Raw genomic sequence first — 20,915 nt, 5'->3', positions numbered from 1 at the left:
ATATAATATATATATATATATATATATATATATATATACATATATATATATATATATACATATATATATATATATACATATATATATATATATATATATATATACATATATATATATATATATACATATATATATATATATATATACATATATATATATATATATATACATATATATATATATATATATATATACATATATATATATATATATATATACATATATATATATATATATATACATATATATATATATATATATATATATATATATACATATATATATATATATATATACATATATATATATATATATATACATATATATATATATATATACATATATATATATATATATACATATATATATATATATATACATATATATATATATATATATACATATATATATATATATATATACATATACATATATATATATATATATATATATACATATATATATTTATACATATATATATATATATACATATATATATATATATATATATACATATATATATATATATATATATATATATATATATATATATATATATATATATATATAATCATTTATGTACGTATTTATGTATTTCGTTTAATCGTTCTTTATTTAAATAAAAATCGTTATAAAATTTTTCGTATTTGAGTAATTATTTTCAACAAACTTCTTTCGTCAACATGTAGTTTTATAAAACGCACAGTGTAAATCGGAAGAAATGAGGTAAATTTGAATATGAATTGATGCTGAATTAAAACCGGTAGTAAATACAGTCATTCCATAAGGTCATAAAGGTAAAAAGGGGGGAAAATTTCCTAACGGAACGCTTCAAAAATTTTTGTCGATTAATCTTCAGAAGTACATGGGCTCCTTCAAGAGTGAACTGCACATAGTCTTTAATATTGTATGAGAAAATCCGAAATGAAATTACCACATTAGTGCTAAATATAAGTTTCATATCTGTGCTTTTGACTGCTCGAAATAAAACAATATACGAGGGGAATTCGAAAATTATCTGCACTTTCGGCATAATATATCTTCATTATTGTCAGAATGCCTTTTGCTCAGGCAAGTTTATAGTTGGTTCTATTGTGGTCACATGATTGAGGTTTGAGCCTGATCGTACCATTTCTCTTTTTGGTTTAACAGTGTAAGCATGGTCGCACCGTACTCACTTCGCGGTAGTGCGCTGTCCCCGTGGCCGCCTGTGTGTGTGTGTGTGTGTGTGTGTGTGTGTGTGTATTTGTGTGTGCGTATGTGTGTATATGTGTGTAAGATGAATTTAAAGGGATAAATTCTCCACGTGGTCACCGTGGTAGCTCTCAGGTATATGGCTAACTGAGTCGATGATCACTGGCCATTAGCAATCCATCTGCAGTTCTTCTGGTGGGTAACTCAGTGTTCGCTTTTCTTGATTGTGAATATTATCAGGAGTGTAGATTTCAAATAATTATAAAGAACACGGTGACTGGTCATCATCAAAGTTTATGGTTTGTTATACAGCATAATTTGTTAGATAAATTGACCGACATGTGTTTCTGCTACAGAGACTATGTGCAGTTGTAAATGGAACCGAGCATAATTATCTGTGGACCTTATTTCAGGGTCCTTCAACAAGCGTGGTTCGAAGTGAACTGTATTTGTTTATTTGTGGCTAGTTTCAGAAGCAAAGGGAAGCGACGGGAGGTTAGTCGACATCTATTTGGTAAAGACGTTCATTATGGCTGACCAAGGGATAATCTTTTACGTGAATAGGTATCACCAAGAAAATTGGTTTGCCATCGTTGAGGAATTTCGTTTCCACTAAAACTTTATAAAATTCTCTCTCTATTTATTTCTGTTTCACACAAACAAACACATACACACACATACACACAACTGGCCTCGACTTCATATTATGATTAAAGGTGTAAAACCCAAGTACCACACATGTAATGGCTGTGTGGAAGAAGCTAGCTTCCCAACTACGTGGTTCTGGGTTCAGTTCCACTGTATGACACTTTAGGCAAATATCTTCTCCTATAACCTCGGGCTGACCATGTGGGTAGATTTGGTGGAAGAAAACTGGAAGAAGCCCATCGTATATGTATACATATGTCTATGTGTGTGTGCCTGTGCTTGTTCCCCACCATCACTTGAGAACCGATGTTGGTGTGTTTACGTCCCCGTAATATAGCGGTTCGGAATAATTAACCGATAGAATAAGTACTAGACTTACAAAGAATATGTCCTGGAGTCGATTTCTTCGACTAAAAAAAAAACACATTTTAAGGCGAAGCTCCAGCATAGCCGGGGTCAAAGAACTGAAACAAGGAAAACATAAATGAATATAATGTAATGTTGCGTTGGTGCATCATCACTTTTTTTTCAGCAGATTTTATTCAACAAAACAATAACAATATTTACCAAAACCATCTTTAAATGATGGTCTAACTGTCTAACAAGCAAATGGGAAGCAGTAATTGAAGCATATGGGGAATATGCTCCAGAATAATGTGTTTTTGTTACATGTCGTTACTGTTTTTGTTGAATAAAATTTGTTGAAATGAAGTCACAATAATTATGCATCAAACCCAATAATAATAATAATAATAATAACACAGTAAACATAAGAGCACCAAAGCAAACCACAGCACATACCCAAGGCGCACAGAGCTGCGCTCGGTAGTGAAGTGAAAGCACGTTATAAAAATAAAACTACTGAACGATAATAATAATAATGAGAAGAAGAAGAAGAAGAAGAAGAAGAAGAAGAAGAAGAAGAAGAAGAAGAAGAAGAAGAAGAAGAAGAAGAATGTAGCAAGACAATATAAATCCAAAAAGGAAGAATTCAAATGTTACTAGTAATGACTGAGGGTGCATTGCAGCACATACATTGCTAGAAATAACCCTAACACTAAACCCCCAATAACCACAAATATAGTACAAGTCTATGTAATGACAAGGGAAGTAACCGCTCCACAGACTTGTGCTACGTTTGTGGTTATAAGGGTCTTTGACTCTTATTTCTAAGCAGTGTATGCGCTACAATAGTCACTATGAGTGACTATTTATATATTAATATATATATGTATGTGTATGTATATATATATATATATATATATATATATATATATATATATATATATATATATATATATATATATATATTTATTTATTTATATATATATATAGATATGTCTGTGTGTGTATGTATATATGTATGTAGGTACGTACGTACGTTTGTATGTATGTATGCATGTATGTATGTATGTATTGTATGAGACACCTTTGCTTCAAAAGAAATTTAAGCAAACAAGTGCACTCAGAGAGCACAAAGCACCACCAAGGCAACACCAATGTCCTATGAATGATTAACCGGAGATGATTTTTAAAGTGAGAATATCTGAAATAAACTCGACTGCTCTCACAAACGAGAAGACTAAAATGAACCCGACCGCTCTCAGAAATTAAGTTAAAATGAAACGAAAAATAATCCACAATCCTTTTCTGGTACCTGATCGATCCCAATAGTAGTCATGGAATGTGAAGATGGGTGTGCAGGCCGTGTTTGTAATGCTGTGTGTGTGTCGTCTGCAGTGGAAATAGGAACACTTTTCTCTATGTAGGCCTTTTTTAGTCTATCCACTGATATAGTGTCTTTACGACCATAAAGGTCTATAATGAAAAATGCATCTGTGCGTGAAAGAAAACAGAAAGGACCTGCATACGGTGATGTTAACGGTGGTTTAACAACATCGTTGCGCTTAGAAACCTGAGACCAAGAAGTAAACCTTCCTTCAAGGCAGGGCTAGAAATGAAATTGTCAAGTAGGTAAGAGGTTTTAAACAGGAGCGATATATTCAAAATTGGTTAAAGTTAAAATTGTCGAGAATAAATTAAATTTATTATTGTAACTGAATATGTTAGTGTTATTTAATTTCTGAAAGGTTTTGCTGCCGTGTGTTTAAAAGAGAGGCGAAACCAAAATATTAGAAAGTAACGCCAACATAGATTACGTGGAAGCCATGAGCGTGCTTTCAAGGCAGATAATCAGAGAATGACTTGAAAGAACATAAGATCGAAATACATCATGTAAAGTAAAAGAAATATAAAAAAATAATCCTGAATTCTTACCCGGTACCGGATCGATACCAAAATCTAATCAGTTCGTACCAGTCACGAGGCCAAACATCCTTGAATCCATCCATCAGGTCTTGAGATACCTCTCAGCGGACAAACAAACAAAGAAACAAACACGACTGGAAACAGTACCTCAGCCTTTACTAAACGTCGTAGACACGCAGACACGCAGACACGCAGACACGCAAACACGCAGACATGCCTCTACACTTTTCCGATACAAATTTTTCGCTGACATTTTGTCAAATGACGAAGACGAAAAGAAGGTACCTAATTACAAAAATAAATAAATTGATTAATTAAATTAAAATCTTGTGATGACCAAGAATAGGCAGGAATACAACAAGACCTGCGATAAACTTCTTGGACCATACCAATAAACGATAGTGAAGAGTTTACTGCAGATCTTAGAATTACTAGGAATGTTATGAATATACACGATAGAGTAATATATTAAATGAATGATTAGAGGAAAACCTTTCGCATGAATACATCAAAGAATGATAGCTCACACTTACCTGTTTTGTTCTCATACAGAGTGTGTCCCTTGATGTTCTCCCTCCGCCATCCTTCAATGTTTGACCTTTTTGTGCTCTTAGATATACCGCCCATCTACTTGTACAACCACATTCCACTTTGACATAAATTTTATCATTCTTTATTTATTGCCTCTCAAAACTTTCCAAAGTGTTCTATTCTGAAATTAGAATCACTTAAAGCTGACCTTTCAAAATCTCGTTAAAAGGCCGATGAAGTCAGCGTTTTGATGACAGTCAAAGGAAATTGGTCATACATTCTCTTAATTCTCGTGACTGTCTCCTCTATTTTCGTAAGGTGTTATTACAATCACGCATCGTTGTCATATGTACTGGGTATAGATTAAGTAAAAACAGTTTGGGCGAAAATGAGATGACAAAAACTAGAACAAATAATGCATTGCATTCAACCTTAAACTAATACTACTAATGCTTTACAAAAGCAAAACATTCAAAATAAAAGAAGCTCATATCATTAACGTAGCACAAATATGTAAGATAGCGAAAAGGTTAGAAATGATCGCTGTAATTTAAAATACAATTGCAAAAGTGAAAGTCGTGAACTTCATAATACTATTCTTCATACACGAAACATATAGGTACGATGCTGCTCTTTTGGTACATTATATAAATACACACATATACATACACCTATGTCCACACATGCACACACATATCTATCTATATATACATATGTGTGTGTGTGTGTGTGTATGTGTGCGTGTGTGTGCCTTTACGTTTGAACATTCGTCATGTGAGAATATAAAATTTAAGAAATTGTAGTCGATAAGAAGTCGGTTGTACAGTTATTTTGTAATCACTACAATTGTTTCCACACAATGTAGTTCTTCAAAAATACAGGTATTTAATTATTCAACTGTCCGTTTACATAATGAGACCTAGTTGTGTTTCCTCAGGTGCTATCCGTCCGTCTTGGTTTGAATTTAGTAAATCTCACCCGAGAAATCACTAATAGATCTCATTATACAAGTAACGAGTTGCATAATCAAATACCTGTAATTTAGTGAGATTCGTTGTGTGGAAATAATTGTAGTGATTAAAAAATATCTGTCCAACCATACTTCTTGTTGGCTCCAATTTCTTCAATTTCTTGGCGATTTTTTTCCTCTGTCTTCCTTTTCTTTTGGACTTTCCTCTGTCTCCTGTTTTTGAAGAAGAACTTTGCTCGAAACGTAAAACACCCTTTGATTCCTTGCCTGAGTGTCTTATCAATACTATGCATCTATCACATTCTTGCGTTTTCGTTTCTTTTGTTGATTATTTTTCTGTATTTTTTTTTTTACTTATAGAAACAACTGTAAAGCACTACATAACCTGACAAATCACAGACCGAGAGAAAAACATTAATAAATATCGCATCTATCCTATTCAGAAAAGCACAAGGAAAGACGATGTTATTAGTAATAATGACAATGAATAGCAATATGACACTAAAAACATCTATGATAACCGCTACTGATATTAAGTATGCACCCGGAATACAATAATAAGACTAACCGTAATCATGATGGACACAAATAACGCTATACACACCCTTATTATATCCAAATGAGACAAAACACACACAGAGTATACAGGAATACCACTGTACACACCCATAACATTCACATAGTATACACAGAGACTAAAGGTACACATTATATAATATATTGCAACTCTGGTAAGCAACTACACCTTAAACCGAGGAAAGGGTATAAATACTGTGTGAAGGAAAACCCGAAGAAACTAGATATGAACAAAAGTGATTGGGAAACTGATGTTCTGGATCGCAACGAGTGAAGAGGTGCAGTTACGGCTGGTTGCAACACTTGGGAGGAAAAGATGATTCACCATTCTAACCTTGAATGACTTATCGCAAAGGAACAATTGGAACTGAAATCAACAGTGAATATTGGATATGTGGTGTGTGCGAACGTGTTCTGTTTTCAAAAGCAGGGTGCGGGAATCATAAGAAGTCATATGAAAATCGAAATGCCCAGGTAGGTAATAATCTTGAAGACAAACCGCCTCCTACGACTTGTGTCATATATCTAGACTTAAAAAAAGACGTATGCAAAGGTGTAGAAGAAACTTGAATAATCTCTGTTTTAAACCCTGTCAATCAGCAACTGGTCTTAAAAGTCATTTCAGGACTAAGCAAGGAAGGGGGTTGTGCTGTGTGATGAGGTGTAGAGAGTGTGTTGATGGGTCGGTTATCATCCGTCAGGATGAAGCTACCATCATTTGTATGTATGACTAAATGAAAGACTGCATGAACATTTGCAAGACGCAACGAAAAGTTTAGAAATATAAATAATTAAATGAGTGTAAATTTTACTGGTGAGTGTGTTAAAAGACGATATTACCACCTTAAAATCTCCGAAAATAAGACACGGGCCCGTGGAGATGCGTGGAGATGCTTATAGCCGATTCCACGTAATAATTTGGTATATAATTATATATATATATATATATATATATATATATATATATATATATGTATAATACACCCACATAAGAAAGATGTCCATAATACTACATCTAACCCGCTAGAAGGAGTAGCCAAACTCCAAACCACTATTAGGGATAATTTCGAAAGGGAATGAAAAATAAAAACATTTACCATCTATTTCCTGAACCCTTGTTTCAAGCTATTTTCAGCAAAATGAAATAATTTGCTAGGCCAGATATCATCAGCAAGAAAGCCAAGATTAACATATAAACACGAGGCAATGCATAGAACATGCCTCGTGCTTATATGTTATAATTTTTCATATCTACCGCGTATGTGCGGTTTTCTTATCGGCAGCAAATACAAAAAAGCCGATTTTCTTCCAGAAATTGGCCAAAAAGTCATATCATTATTAATAAATTTCAAGTTAGCAAAAAATTTAGAAATTATTTTTGCTACTGGTGGTCTAGCGAGAAGAAAACACTAGTCAATAGACTATATATTATTCATATAAATACTTACAGTGTACATGTATTTATATGAATAATATATAGTCTATTGACTAGTTTTTTCTTCTCACTAGACCATCGGTAGCAAAAATAATTTCTAAATCTGTTTGCTACCCTGAAATTTATTAATATTTATATATATATAAGGTGAATATGGTACTTAAGTTTAGGCACCAGAATTAAGTATGGTATGATCCAAACAATTCCAAAATAAGGTGATTAAAATCAAAATAAGCAACAAGAATATTCAAAGTTAATGCAGTAAGATCATTTCATGTGACTCCATTTATTTAAGCAATGTGAGCATTATATTAAATGTAAAATGCAGAGCAATCTTCAGCTGCACAAAGATATAGAAATTTACTGAAATTTCATTTCAACAGAAGGTCATATTGTTGTAACTATATTTAAACACTCCAAGTGGAAAGAAAGAATACAAAAAAAAGAAAACCATTTTGACTTAGCCAGACCATACAGGCTAGTAATTAATTCCAAGCAGATTTTAACTGTCACTGATTGTATTTGTTTTTTTTTGTTTCATCTTATCAGACCTAGTGATTCGATGCTTAAGAGGGCGCCAGCCTTTTCCTTATAGGGAAAGGGAAGGGGTAAACAATATAGATGGATATGGTTATAAAGATTCTTTAGGTTTTAGTGACACACTATTATAGGTTGGGCGTTTTCACTACTAGCAGACCAGTTTATAATGGAGCAGGGAAAGTTTATAAGGGAGCAGCCCAATTTAAAATGGAGCAGGGAAAGTTTATAAGGGAGCAGCCCAGTTTAAAATGGAGCAAGGAAAGTTTATAAGGGAGCAGCCCAGTTTAAAATGGAGGAGGGAAAGTTTATAAGGGAGCAGCCCAGTTTAAAATGGAGCAGGTTAGATAGTAATAGACGTGATCATAATAAACCTGCTAACTTTCTCTCCCTCCCTCACTTTTTGTATTATATATATATATATATATATATATATATATATATATATATATATATATATATATATATATATATATATATATATGTATATACCTATATATATATATATATATATATATATATATATATATATATATATATATATATATATATATAGAGAGAGAGAGAGAGAGAGAGAGAGAGAGAGGGAGAGATAAATACATACATACAAACATGCATAATATACGTATAATTATATAAAATAGCCATCTAAGGGAAAAGAGTATCCATTGTACAACCTGTATATTACCCATGTGTAAGCATGGACAATCATGTGTAAGCAGGGACAATCATATGCAAGCATACTATTCTCATATATACGCAACATTGACTTTTCTTCTTCCATCACGTTTCTACAGAATTCTAACGTCTTCTCTGAAAATACTTTTTTTTTGTTATGTCCTTTTCTTCATATCTTTTTTTACTAATACCCTAAATACCACTGAAATTATATTAAAAAATGTAAAAATATGAAATGTAATCAAAATATGTTATAAACCACTTTCGTCATATTTGAGAAATTTTTAGGGGATAAAAGCAATATAACATTTATCTGTATTTTAACCTTATTTTCTTTTTATGATATATTCTATTTATATTTCATTCTATTTTTGTGAATTATATTTTTTCCATTTTCTCTCTTGAAATAATTATAAGAAAATATAATTTAAAAGGAAATTAATCCAACTTATTTTTCTAAAGAAATTGGAAAGTTAATTGCTAAATTTCTTTAGTAGTGCATAACACTAAAATAAAGCGTGGGTTTACGTTGATAGCCGTCTAATCTCATCTTATAATTAAGTTATTAAATGTATGCTTCGGGATTATGTTGCATTATTCGGGTTTCCGTTACTATTAGTGTCACGCAGATTGGCCAAATCGTTTACTGTAACTAGCTTCACCGCTAACATAAACATTTACAGTTCGATGGAGACTGTGCCTTGGCACTTTAACTGCTCGAAATAACAGCCAAATATTCTTTTCAAATGACTACCTAAAGGTTTTAAATCAGGAAGGGCACATTGATTAGTGTAGATTTAGATAGATCCTGCCAAAAAAAAATTTGAAATAATCAAATTAATTATATTGTTTAATTTTGCTGAGCAATCCAATAGACAGTTATGGTGTGTTGTCAGAAGTTCGACCCCAGTCAGTTTACGTCTACCAAATCCACGCACAAAATGTTCGTCGTCCCGAGGCTATACTAGAAGATACTTACCCAGGATGCTACCTAGTAGGACACAAACCGGAGCAATGTGGCTGGGGCGTAAACTTCTCACCACACGACCACACCAGCGCCTATACAGATACATCTGTGCATGTGTGTGTGTGTGTGTGTGTGCATACATATAGATACATGTGTGTATGTATATATAAAGTAAACAGAAAATGGACAAATATTGATCAACAACAATTGACTAACATCAATTGGCAAAAAGTAATAATAGATGTTAGTTAATTGTTGTTGATCAATATTTCTCCATTTTCTGTTTACATTCAGTTTGATTCCTAATAAACTCAAGTTTATCTTTGACATTGCTTTTAACCTATGAACATAATATGCTTGCATATATATTTCCAGGGTTAACATCAGTAATTATATCGGTAGTATAACGGATATGTTTATCCCTTAGACGGTTATTCCAACGTCTAACCCTACGATATATATATATATATATATATATATATATATATATATATATATATATATATATATATATATATATCGTAAAATAAGGATTAAGATAGGGTCAGGTACTTGAAAAGATATGCACCAGGTAGGTTTGAAAAGTCTCTGTGGTTCCGGCCTATGGTTGGTGAGTATCAAATAGGATATTTCGGTTGTACACACAGAGAAACCCAACCCTGTAAGTATTTAGCGCGAAGAGGCTGGTCCAAATCACGCATTACCTTCAATAGTATGTTGTTAGCATACTCTAGTGTGTCCGACAAATCATAAATTCCCTTGGCGTGTAATGATCATGAAACTAAGTCTTTTCGCAAAAAATCTCTTATTTCGTCACATACTCTTAATTCCCCACACAACTGCATAACCAACTTCGTGATGTCTAGTATTTTCCTAACAATAAAAATAATAATGTTGATACTAATAAGAATTAAAAAATAATAATAACAATAATAATAATAATAATAATAATAATAATAATAATAATAATAATAATAATAATAATAATAATGTTAATAAAAACAATAAGAACAATCGTAATAATATTAATCATATTAATAATAACAAGTATAATAAAACTAGCAATGTTAGTGATGGTGTTAATACGACAGGTAAAAAAGACATGCCTTTTATTGGAATGTGTGACCCGTCTAATAAAAACCACCATACCAATAACAAACACAATAATAACATAATTTGGTTTATATTTCCTTTTGCTAAACATTTGAAGTCTAATTTTATAATGTCTATTCGTTCTATTATTCGTAAAAATCAGCCAGAGCAAGTAATCAGAATATGAAAATAATAGTTGAAAAATTTCGTTATAGGTACAAATATATCATAAACAAGTATAAAAGAAATAGAGGAAAAAAAGACGTTGAATCGAAATTAGATTTAATACAAATTTAGATTCAATACATACGTACGTTTCGAAAGACAATACAAATATGTAAGAAAAAATTATGATAATAATAATTATAATTAAATTTAAGCATTGTTATTCTCATCAGTGTGAGGAAGTTTTGGAAGAAAATCAAAAAAAGGTTTAAGAAAACCTTATACAGATGGTATAATAGGGAAAAATCGGATATTTACAAACAAGTTGTAAAAGAGATATTATTATTATTTTTCCCTTTTACAACTTGTTTGTAAATATCTGATTTTTCCTTATTACCCCATCTTTATTCTCCCTTATTGTATCTTATTTCATTTTATTAAACCTTTTTTGATGTTCTTCGAGAATTTCCTCACACTGATGAAAATGAATATAGTTTTTCTCTACATATTTGTATTGTCTTTCGAAAAGTGCGTATGTATTGAATCCAAATTTGTATCAAATCTAATTACGATTCAACATTTTGTTTTCCTCCATTTTGTACTTGATTATGGTATATTTATACTTATAACGAAATTTTCAACTATACAACTATGTATATATATATATATATATATATATATATATATATATATATATATATATATATATATATATATATATATATATATATATATATATATATATATATATATATATATGTATATGCATATGTATATGTATACATATATATATATGTGTGTATATATCTATGTGTATATGTATAGGTATATATATATATATATATATATATATATATATATATATATATATATATATATAAGGGCATTACTATATAATAACGCCTCACGCCATGAAGGACTCTAAGGTCAGACTACTATAAAAAAGCACATTTTTACCGAATGCGAGGAAAATTTTCCTCGCATTCGGTAAAAATGTGCTTTTTTTATAGTAGTCTGACCTTAGAGTCCCTCAATGCGTGAGGCGTTATTGTATAGTAATGCCCTTATATAAACATATATATATATTTCGGGAATAAATGATGGATTTTTTCCCTTATGAGGTTTTTTTCACGCTAGCTACTTGATAAATTCTTGTAAAAAAATTCGTTCTATTATTGAATTTATATATATATATATATATATATATATAGAGAGAGAGAGAGATAGATAGAGAGAGATAGAGAGAGAGAGAGAGAGAGAGAGAGAGAGAGAGATAGAGAGAGAGATAGAGATAGAGAGAGAGAGAGATAGAGAGAGAGATAGAGAGAGAGAGAGAGATTTCTACATATGCACCATGTACTAGAGGTGCATGGTCTAAAATTTAATAAAAAAACCAATTTGATTATATCGACCCTGGTCCTCATCTGTCATTTGCTTAAACCGACACCGAAAGAAAATGAAAGGAAAGAAATCTCAGATCTTAAAGAATTACGCAATATATTGCAAAGAAATATATCGAGAGCGTTAACAATTCTACCAGATCTTCTCGCTATGACGAGTCAATTAAAGATTGTACAATTGCACATTCAACTGAGGAATTACTCCCTACTATAGTGTATGTTTATTGTATTTTAACAAGAACGAAAAGTGACAGTAATTTTGAAATTTCATGCATACATGCACGCGTACATACATACACACATACGTGCATACATACATACATTGTCGACAGATGAGATGCGGATCTTCTCAGTATTGAAAACCCTTATGCTCAAATGATTCGAAATTGAATCCCGGTGTCTTTCTAGAGCTCAAATCATACTGTTATTGTCAACTTCTCTATCTGCATAATTGCTTCCACATCTGGTCAGCTTGATTTCTCTTAAAGCCACTCTTTACCCCACAGAATTGTTCCCCCATAAAGACATTGGAGCCTAAGTACGAATCATTTGAGCGCTAAGTGTTTTCTATACCGAGAATATGCATGTATATATCTCTGGATCTCATCTGTTGTCTATATACCCGTTTCTTGGATAAACAATTCTTGGACACATGTAAAAGAATATCCCAATTCCCCGTAACGATCTCTACATGGAACCCACACAACTGAAAACAAACGACTTCATATCTCGTTTGTACTCTTTTTATTCTGTCTAATAGGGCTTACGCATGCCTTATTATTATACATATCTATATGTTTATACTTAGATATTCATCGTCTGAAAGTTTTCAGTCTTTGTATGCATGTATGTATGTATGTATGTGCGTGTGTATGTATGTATGTATGTATGTATCTATGTACGTACGTGAGAGAATGAAATATGGAATTCACGAGACTCTTTATCATTCATATATTATTCTGGTGAATACCAGCCTCATGGGTTCCATTTTCTTTCTCTCATATCTTTATAAGCTCTATGGAATCCCTGATGTAAACCAGTGGCATATACCTCCATATTGTTGATGAAATCAGGTAGCCGAATACTGTAAATGGCATCCTACAATATGTATACACAAATTCAAAATCATGTATATGTTTGTGTTTGCGTGTGTCTGTGTGCGAGTGTATGCATAGATATGGATATGTAAATATGCACATGTGCATACATACGTATGTGATGTGTCTATATACATACATGTATATATATGTGTGTGTGTATGTGTGTGTGTGTGTGTGTATGTATGTGTGTGTATGTAAAGACATATACACGCGTACACTCGTGCATATACACCTACATAGACGCGCATACTGATTTCCCTTACAATTATAATTTCTGAAATAGTGGTTTTCTCGTTTTCTCTTTCCCTTTCACCCCTTCTTTTAAACCCTTTCTTCCATCAAAATTTAGACTGTGAAACTGAGATTTCTCCTTTCCTCTCAGTGTCTCTCCTCACGCCAAAATTTCATACTTTTGTCCAAATGCCGACTCCAAAAGCTAGCATGAGCTCAATCTTAAACCTACATGACATTAGTTATCTTACTTCTATTTTTAAAATCAATCTAATAATGTGTTATATAATTAACATCGTTTGTTATTTTATACTCTGTACAGAGCATAGCCACCGTGAAGTTACCGAACACTTCTTGGTAATTTTTCTCTGATATGTTGCGCCATTCTCTTTAAACCAATAAAAATATTCCACATACATCAATAATCTTGCGTGATAGTTTTGCTCCTCCATTGAACGTTTCAGTAAGCTTCTTCTTCGTCTACTTCCAGTTCACTCCATGCTAGTTGAACGGCAATAATTACATAGCCTATTATACCCAATGTATCTGTGACGTCAGAAATTCGATTAAATGATATTTTTATGCCAAATTTCCATATCAAATTTCTTTATAGTTTATAAAATGATATGTTTATTTTTCTTTCCTGAAATTGCTTTTAATATTCATGAAGATATTTCCCAATGAACAACACGGCCATTGTATACTTCTTTATTATTTGTCTTTATCTTGTGACGACGCTGACTCACCGCCTTCAGGAATTTTACCTAATCAAATTGACTAAAGGTTTTTATCTAGTTCATATATTATGAATTTCTGTTGAAGATATCACACCACCGACATAAAGGTATATAACTTTCGCAGGATAAGTCTCGTAATGTAAATAATTGTTTGACTCATCACTCTGGCTCGTCTATCACTGGCGGAACTCACACACACACACACACACACACACACACACACACACACACACACACACACACACACACACACACACGCACACACACACCCACCCACACCCACACACCCACACACACACGCACAAACACACACACATACAAGTATAATCACGCACATATACACATGCATGCATATATATATTCTTTGACTCTTTCACTTATATCAGTCATTTGACTGCGGCCATGCTGGAGTTGAACAATTCGACCCCAGGACTTATTCTTTGTAAGCTTAGTACTTATTCTATCGGTCTCTTTTGCCAAACAGCTACATTACGGGGATGTAAACACACCAACATCGGTTGTGTGTGTGTGTGTGTGTGTGTGTGTGTGTGTATAAATAGTAACAATAAATGGATCAAAACGCATATAAATAATAGTTCCTTTAATTCCAACATATCTTTCAAAATATATGTGCACTCTACTTCAAAGAAGTAAGAGCTGCTGGAATTGCACATATATTCATCGTCAGGGAATATGTTTTGGAATAGAGTGCACATATATTTTGAAACATATGTAGGAATTAAAGGGACTATTATTTATATGCGTTTTGCTCCATTTATTATTATTATTCAGATCTACTCAAAATGCATCGCTTTAACTTGGTATCTCTACCTATAAAACGGGTGTGATAACCTGTTTCTTTTCTGTGATTTTTGCTACCCATGGTAACTATTAACATATTTACATTGTCAATGTTTTTTAAACTGAGATAATATTAATATATACATAAACTAATATATATATATATATTTGAAGATAAGCAACAAAAATTCAATAGGTTTGTTGCTTAACTTCAAATTTTATTCACCAAATCTCTTGATTTTGTTTTTGGTTTTTATCCTACCAAATTCTGGTGCCTCAAACATTTTAAGTACCACATTTAATCTTTTGATTAAATCTATATTATTATTATTATATATATATATATATTTATATATATATATATCTATATATATATATATATATATATACATATATATATATATATATATATATATATATATGCTTGTTGTCTATACACCTGATTTCGTGTTTTGTTTTACTGTAAATTTCGACTATATATGTATATATATATATATGATTGGCTTCTTTCAGTTTCCGTCTGCCAAATCCACTCACACGTCTTTGGTCGGCCTGGGGCTATAGTAGAAGACATTTGCCCAAGGTGCCACCCAGTGGGACTGAACCTGGGAGCTTGTGGTTGGGAAGAAATCTTCTTACCACACAGCCATATGTATATATATATATATATATATATACACATATATGTAAGTATGTATGTATGTATTATGTATGCATGTATGTATATGCATAGAGGTAGAAACATTCAAACGTGCCGGAGGGTGGACGACGTACGTTTTGTACCAAAGTTTGATAATCCTCAGATATTAGCCGCTTGAGAATCATTTCACACGTAAGGCTGGAGGAAGATCTTCCTTTGCCTTGTTGGTTAAACGGTTTACGTGACACAAACATTTCTATCCAGAAAGGTCGAATTCTAGATTTATCCGCATATACGGAATACACCGTAGTTCTTTGTCAAATGATCATGGAGGCCGAAAATGTTCAAAGGTACTCTGACTAGATTTAGTCTAGCTATATATAGCAAATGTGTACAGGTCAACTCATCATGCTCTCATATATTCAGGCCTAGACCATTACTATATACTTCCGAAGATCAAGAGAAAAATCACTTCCGACTACTTTGGAAGCATCCAGTTGCGCTACAAATGGCTCCCTTACAACTCGGAAGTAAAATCTGGAGAAGGGAATCGCTGCACAATTCCCTCTAATCTCTTCATTATGGGAATGAACCTCCTTATAAAAGCTGCTGGTTAAAAAGTGCAAGAGCCAAGAATGTAATCGGAGAGCCAACAGCACTTGAACACCCTGTATGACAGATTAGAATGGAATTTAAGCATAAGAAATCTAGGAGTATGGTGATGGAGAAGTGTAGAGCAATAAACAGAATCAAGCTGTAGGTACAAATAGGGACTATTCTGTCGCCAGAGGAATAACTGGTACAATAAGTTCGGAAGTGTTTTGGTTATTCATTCTCTGACAGAATTAATGTCGACAATACTGAGAAGACACACAAGTGGTGGAGGAGGGTTAAAATATTAGGTTTCAAGGAAAATTCAAACCATGGCTCTTCCAATGTGGATGGCCTGCGTGGTTTGGCAGGGTATGAGGCTCCACTCACAAGAGTAGCAGAGGTGTAGAGGAAAATAGACAACTGCTTCCGAAGGTGCTTGTGTATAAACGCTAAGTATATTTCAGGAGCCCTCTAGATAAGTTCCAATTTTCTCTATGATCTGTGGTGGAGGAACTCAATATCTCGATGTGCAGAGCTGTAAAACTATACAAGGAATATACAAGGGATCTCAGGATGAGCGTGTGTGAGATTTACAGGTGTCACTACAAGTTTGGGGGCATATGTGGATAGCCAACACAACAGCTCCACAAACTGAAAGCATGCTAAAGCTACATGACTCGGTTCTCCCATGTAAAACAATGGGAGAATACAGATAAAAGGAGAACCATACTCTAGATAGATAAATTAGAATGTGCAAGAGAGAAGGTAAAAAACTATGACGCGAGTACCACAGGCAGACTGGACCAAGTTGCACATTTCCAAGAGGCCTATCACTGAACACACCTGTGGTAAGAACATTTGCCCTTCTTGCTATGAGCGGTGTAAGATGCATTCATATCACCAACAAACCTGCACAGATGGGGTGTGAATGTGTAGCAGCTGTCTCGGCTTTGTCGAAAAAGGATCAATATGGAACACATCTTGTTCTGGGTCCAGCATAGTTCTTACCCAGCAGGGGTACAAGTGGCACCAAATTGCTGGTGATAATCGATCACATTCTGTAGCAAGAAATACACGCAAAACTAGTAGGAGGAAACAGCATAAGCAATTAAGTTTGTGAGGAGGACGAAAAACCTTTAACGACAGGAAAAATGACAAGTAGTCAACATCATGGGGCTCAGTTATCGGATATAAAAGCAGACCTTGAGGAAAGACTGTAGTTTCCCAACGGTATCCAGAGAAACTTGTGCTCAGATATAGTTTTGTGATCTGAAAATGCAGAGAAAATAATCCTTATCGAAAATAAGCATTGACCTTCCCCGTGGAAAGAAAGGTGTGATTAAGCCTTTCAATGGAAGCGTATCAAGAGCAAAATCTTTTCCAGGATTGCAGAGAAAAGAGATGGAAAGCATAGCTATTCCCAGTCGAGGTTGTTTGTAGAGGATTCCTGCCAAGTCGGTATGCAGAATGCTTATAGCCATTGGTAGAAGAGCAGAAGAGGCAAATGTAGCTATGTGCATGTTATGACGTGCATATAAACATCTCGTGCAAAATGGTATTACACAAATAAATACTTGGTTGTCATTATCTAAAAATAACCTATCGAAGAAATATATGTTAACACAGAACACACGCCACACTACTGGAACGGAAGTACGACACTCAGTATTCACTGTTCAACTATCAACTGTTAAATCAACACACGTCGAACTACCGCGGTAAACCAACACGGTTGAACTAACACCGTCAAATATTTTCTTTATTTAAGCACTCAGGCTTTTACAGAGAGGGGACAGCACAAGGACAGAAAGAACACCACAGTGGGGACTAAGTTCCAGAGTAAGCCACACGTCAGAAGTACCAGTGACAGAAGAGCAAAATAAAATGGAATTTTGCTCAAGAACCCAACGCAGCATCTAGTCCAGCATCGAATCCACCACCTTGCACCCTTGACTACATGTAGGCATAAATAGTTAAATGCGCGCGTGCGTCTACGCACACGTATACCCGCTTAAGCAAATACACACGTACGCGCACACACATACGCACACACAAACACATGCTCACACATACTCAAGCTTACATATAAGTAAATATATATATATACACACACAGACGCACGTATACATATATACACTGTATATATAGTTTTTTGTGTGTGTATGTACATATATATGTATATGTATGTGTCTATGTATGTGTACAAATATGTATAAATACATCTATATATGTATATGTATATATACATGTGTATGAGTGAGTGTGTGTGTGTGTGTCTCACACAATCTCTCTTTCTCACTTTCATTTTGTATAGATGTGTGTGTTTGTGTGTGTGTGTGTGTGTGCGTGTGTATGTATGTGTAGGTGTGCGTGTGTATGTATATATCATTTAATGTGGAAAGTAGCTTTGCTATAAAATTGAAAATATGTGGCGCATTCACATTAAAACTATTTATGCAAATATGATTTAAATCTAATTAACTTTTTTATGATGTATGTATATAAGTGTTCTTTTGTGTGTGAGCGTGCTTATGTTTGTGTGAGTGTCTGTGTCTGTGTGTGTGTGTCTATTTACGCCCGTGTATGTGTGTATGTATGTATTTAACTATGTGTGATAATGTTTGTGTCCGTTTGTGAGGGAAAGTGTTCCTGCGTGTGTAGGTCCGTTGATGTACATATCTGTGTGTATGCATGTATATATGGGTATGTGTGTGCATGCACGTCCTTGTGTGCGTGTGTGAGCGCGCGCGCGCGTTTGTTGTCTTATAATTACAACTGTTGTAGTGAACCGAAGTTGTTCACGATTTATCTCTTTCCCATTAATTTAAGCTATGGTCTATACTACATCTTATGAGTAATAGTCTTTCGCCGTCCTCACTATCACTCTCTCCATCTTTGTCACTTTCCGTTTCTCTATAAACGTTGAGGCACACATATATGTACATGTATGTATAGATATATATGTTTATATACATACATAGAGACGGAGAGGGAAAGGGAGAAAGTGACACAGAGAGATATCTTTGTATATACATATATGTGTATATGTGTATATATATATATATATATATATATATATATATATATATATATATATATATATATATATATATATATATACATACATATATACACAAAAACATACATTTATAAACACTTATATGTACTTTTGCATATATATGTATATATATATATAAACATACATATCTATATATATATATATGTATATATATGCATATATATGTATATATATACATACACACACACACACACACACACACACACACACACGCGCACACACACACACACACGCACACACACACCTCTCTATATATTTATCTGTGTATGTATGTATATAAATATATCAAAAGAAACGCTAATGATAGTATATATTTTATCTCTTTGTAACTAGAAGCTGTTTTCGAGTGGCGTCTATCTTTCAATTTTAGCTAATTAATATATCTTCAGTAATTCAGAATAACGGCGAAATGCTTGTATACACTTATGTGTGTGTGTGTGTGTGTGTGTGTGTGTGTGTGTGTGTGTGTGTGTGTGTGTGTGTGTGTGTGTGCGTGTGTATGTTTGTGTGTCTGTATATGTATGCATGCATATATATATACATACATACGTACATACATACATATGTATTATATATTTATTATTATTATTGTTGTGTGTTTTATTGTTGATGTCAGTTTGTTTTCTTGTTTTTCTAATTGTTGTTTTTATAAGGGTGGATTAGGTGAATCTTCAGAGCTTCCGGAAAAAAATAAACTGTGTTGCAGTGCTTTTCCATCTGTTTAAATTCTGCGTTCGTATCTGTCCGAAGACTTCATTGCATCCGAAGCAGGTCTGTGGTCAGTAAATTTCATCACCATTGAAGAAGCTGTGACGATGATATCCACTGACACTCTGCTCCTTAAACAGTTCTTGTTCGTCAAATAGAAATCATTGTTTCCCCCGTGCTGGGCAGCATGTTTAGTAGCATTTCGTCCGTCCTTACGTTACGTACTGAGATTTCGTCGGTTTTAGCTTCGTTTTTCATTCTTTTGGCGTTGGTTAAATAAAACGTCAGTGGAGGCGCAATGGCCCAATGGTTAGGGCAGCGGACTCGCGGTCATAGGATCGCGGTTTCGATTCCCAGACCGGGCGTTGTGAGTATTTATTGAGCGAAAACACCTAAAGCTCCACGAGGCTCCGGCAGGGGATGGTGGCGAACCCTGCTGTACTCTCTCACCACAACTTTCTCTCACTCTTACTTCCTGTTTCTGTTGTTCCTGAAATTCAAAGGCTCAGCCTTGTCACACTGTATCACACTGAATATCCCCGAGAACTACGTTAAGGGTATACG

The 20,915-nt window shown here is 33.5% G+C and overlaps 1 long non-coding RNA gene across 1 annotated transcript in view; it reads right to left on the bottom strand.

The window, feature by feature from the left end:
* Positions 1–4,776, bottom strand: part of LOC149132375 (uncharacterized) — a 38,217-nt gene extending 33,441 nt beyond the window's left edge. The window contains exon 1 of the long non-coding RNA XR_016244648.1: positions 4,644–4,776. This is a non-coding gene — a long non-coding RNA (uncharacterized LOC149132375). The remainder of the gene's footprint in view (positions 1–4,643) is intronic.
* Positions 4,777–20,915: the final 16,139 nt, after the last annotated feature.

Source organism: Octopus bimaculoides, chromosome 16, assembly GCF_046866305.1.
Source record: "Octopus bimaculoides isolate indiv1 chromosome 16, ASM4686630v1, whole genome shotgun sequence".
Classification (NCBI taxonomy): Eukaryota; Metazoa; Mollusca; class Cephalopoda; order Octopoda; family Octopodidae; genus Octopus; species Octopus bimaculoides.
Note: the sequence above shows the minus strand (reverse complement) of the source record. Positions and strands in the feature narration are given on the sequence as shown.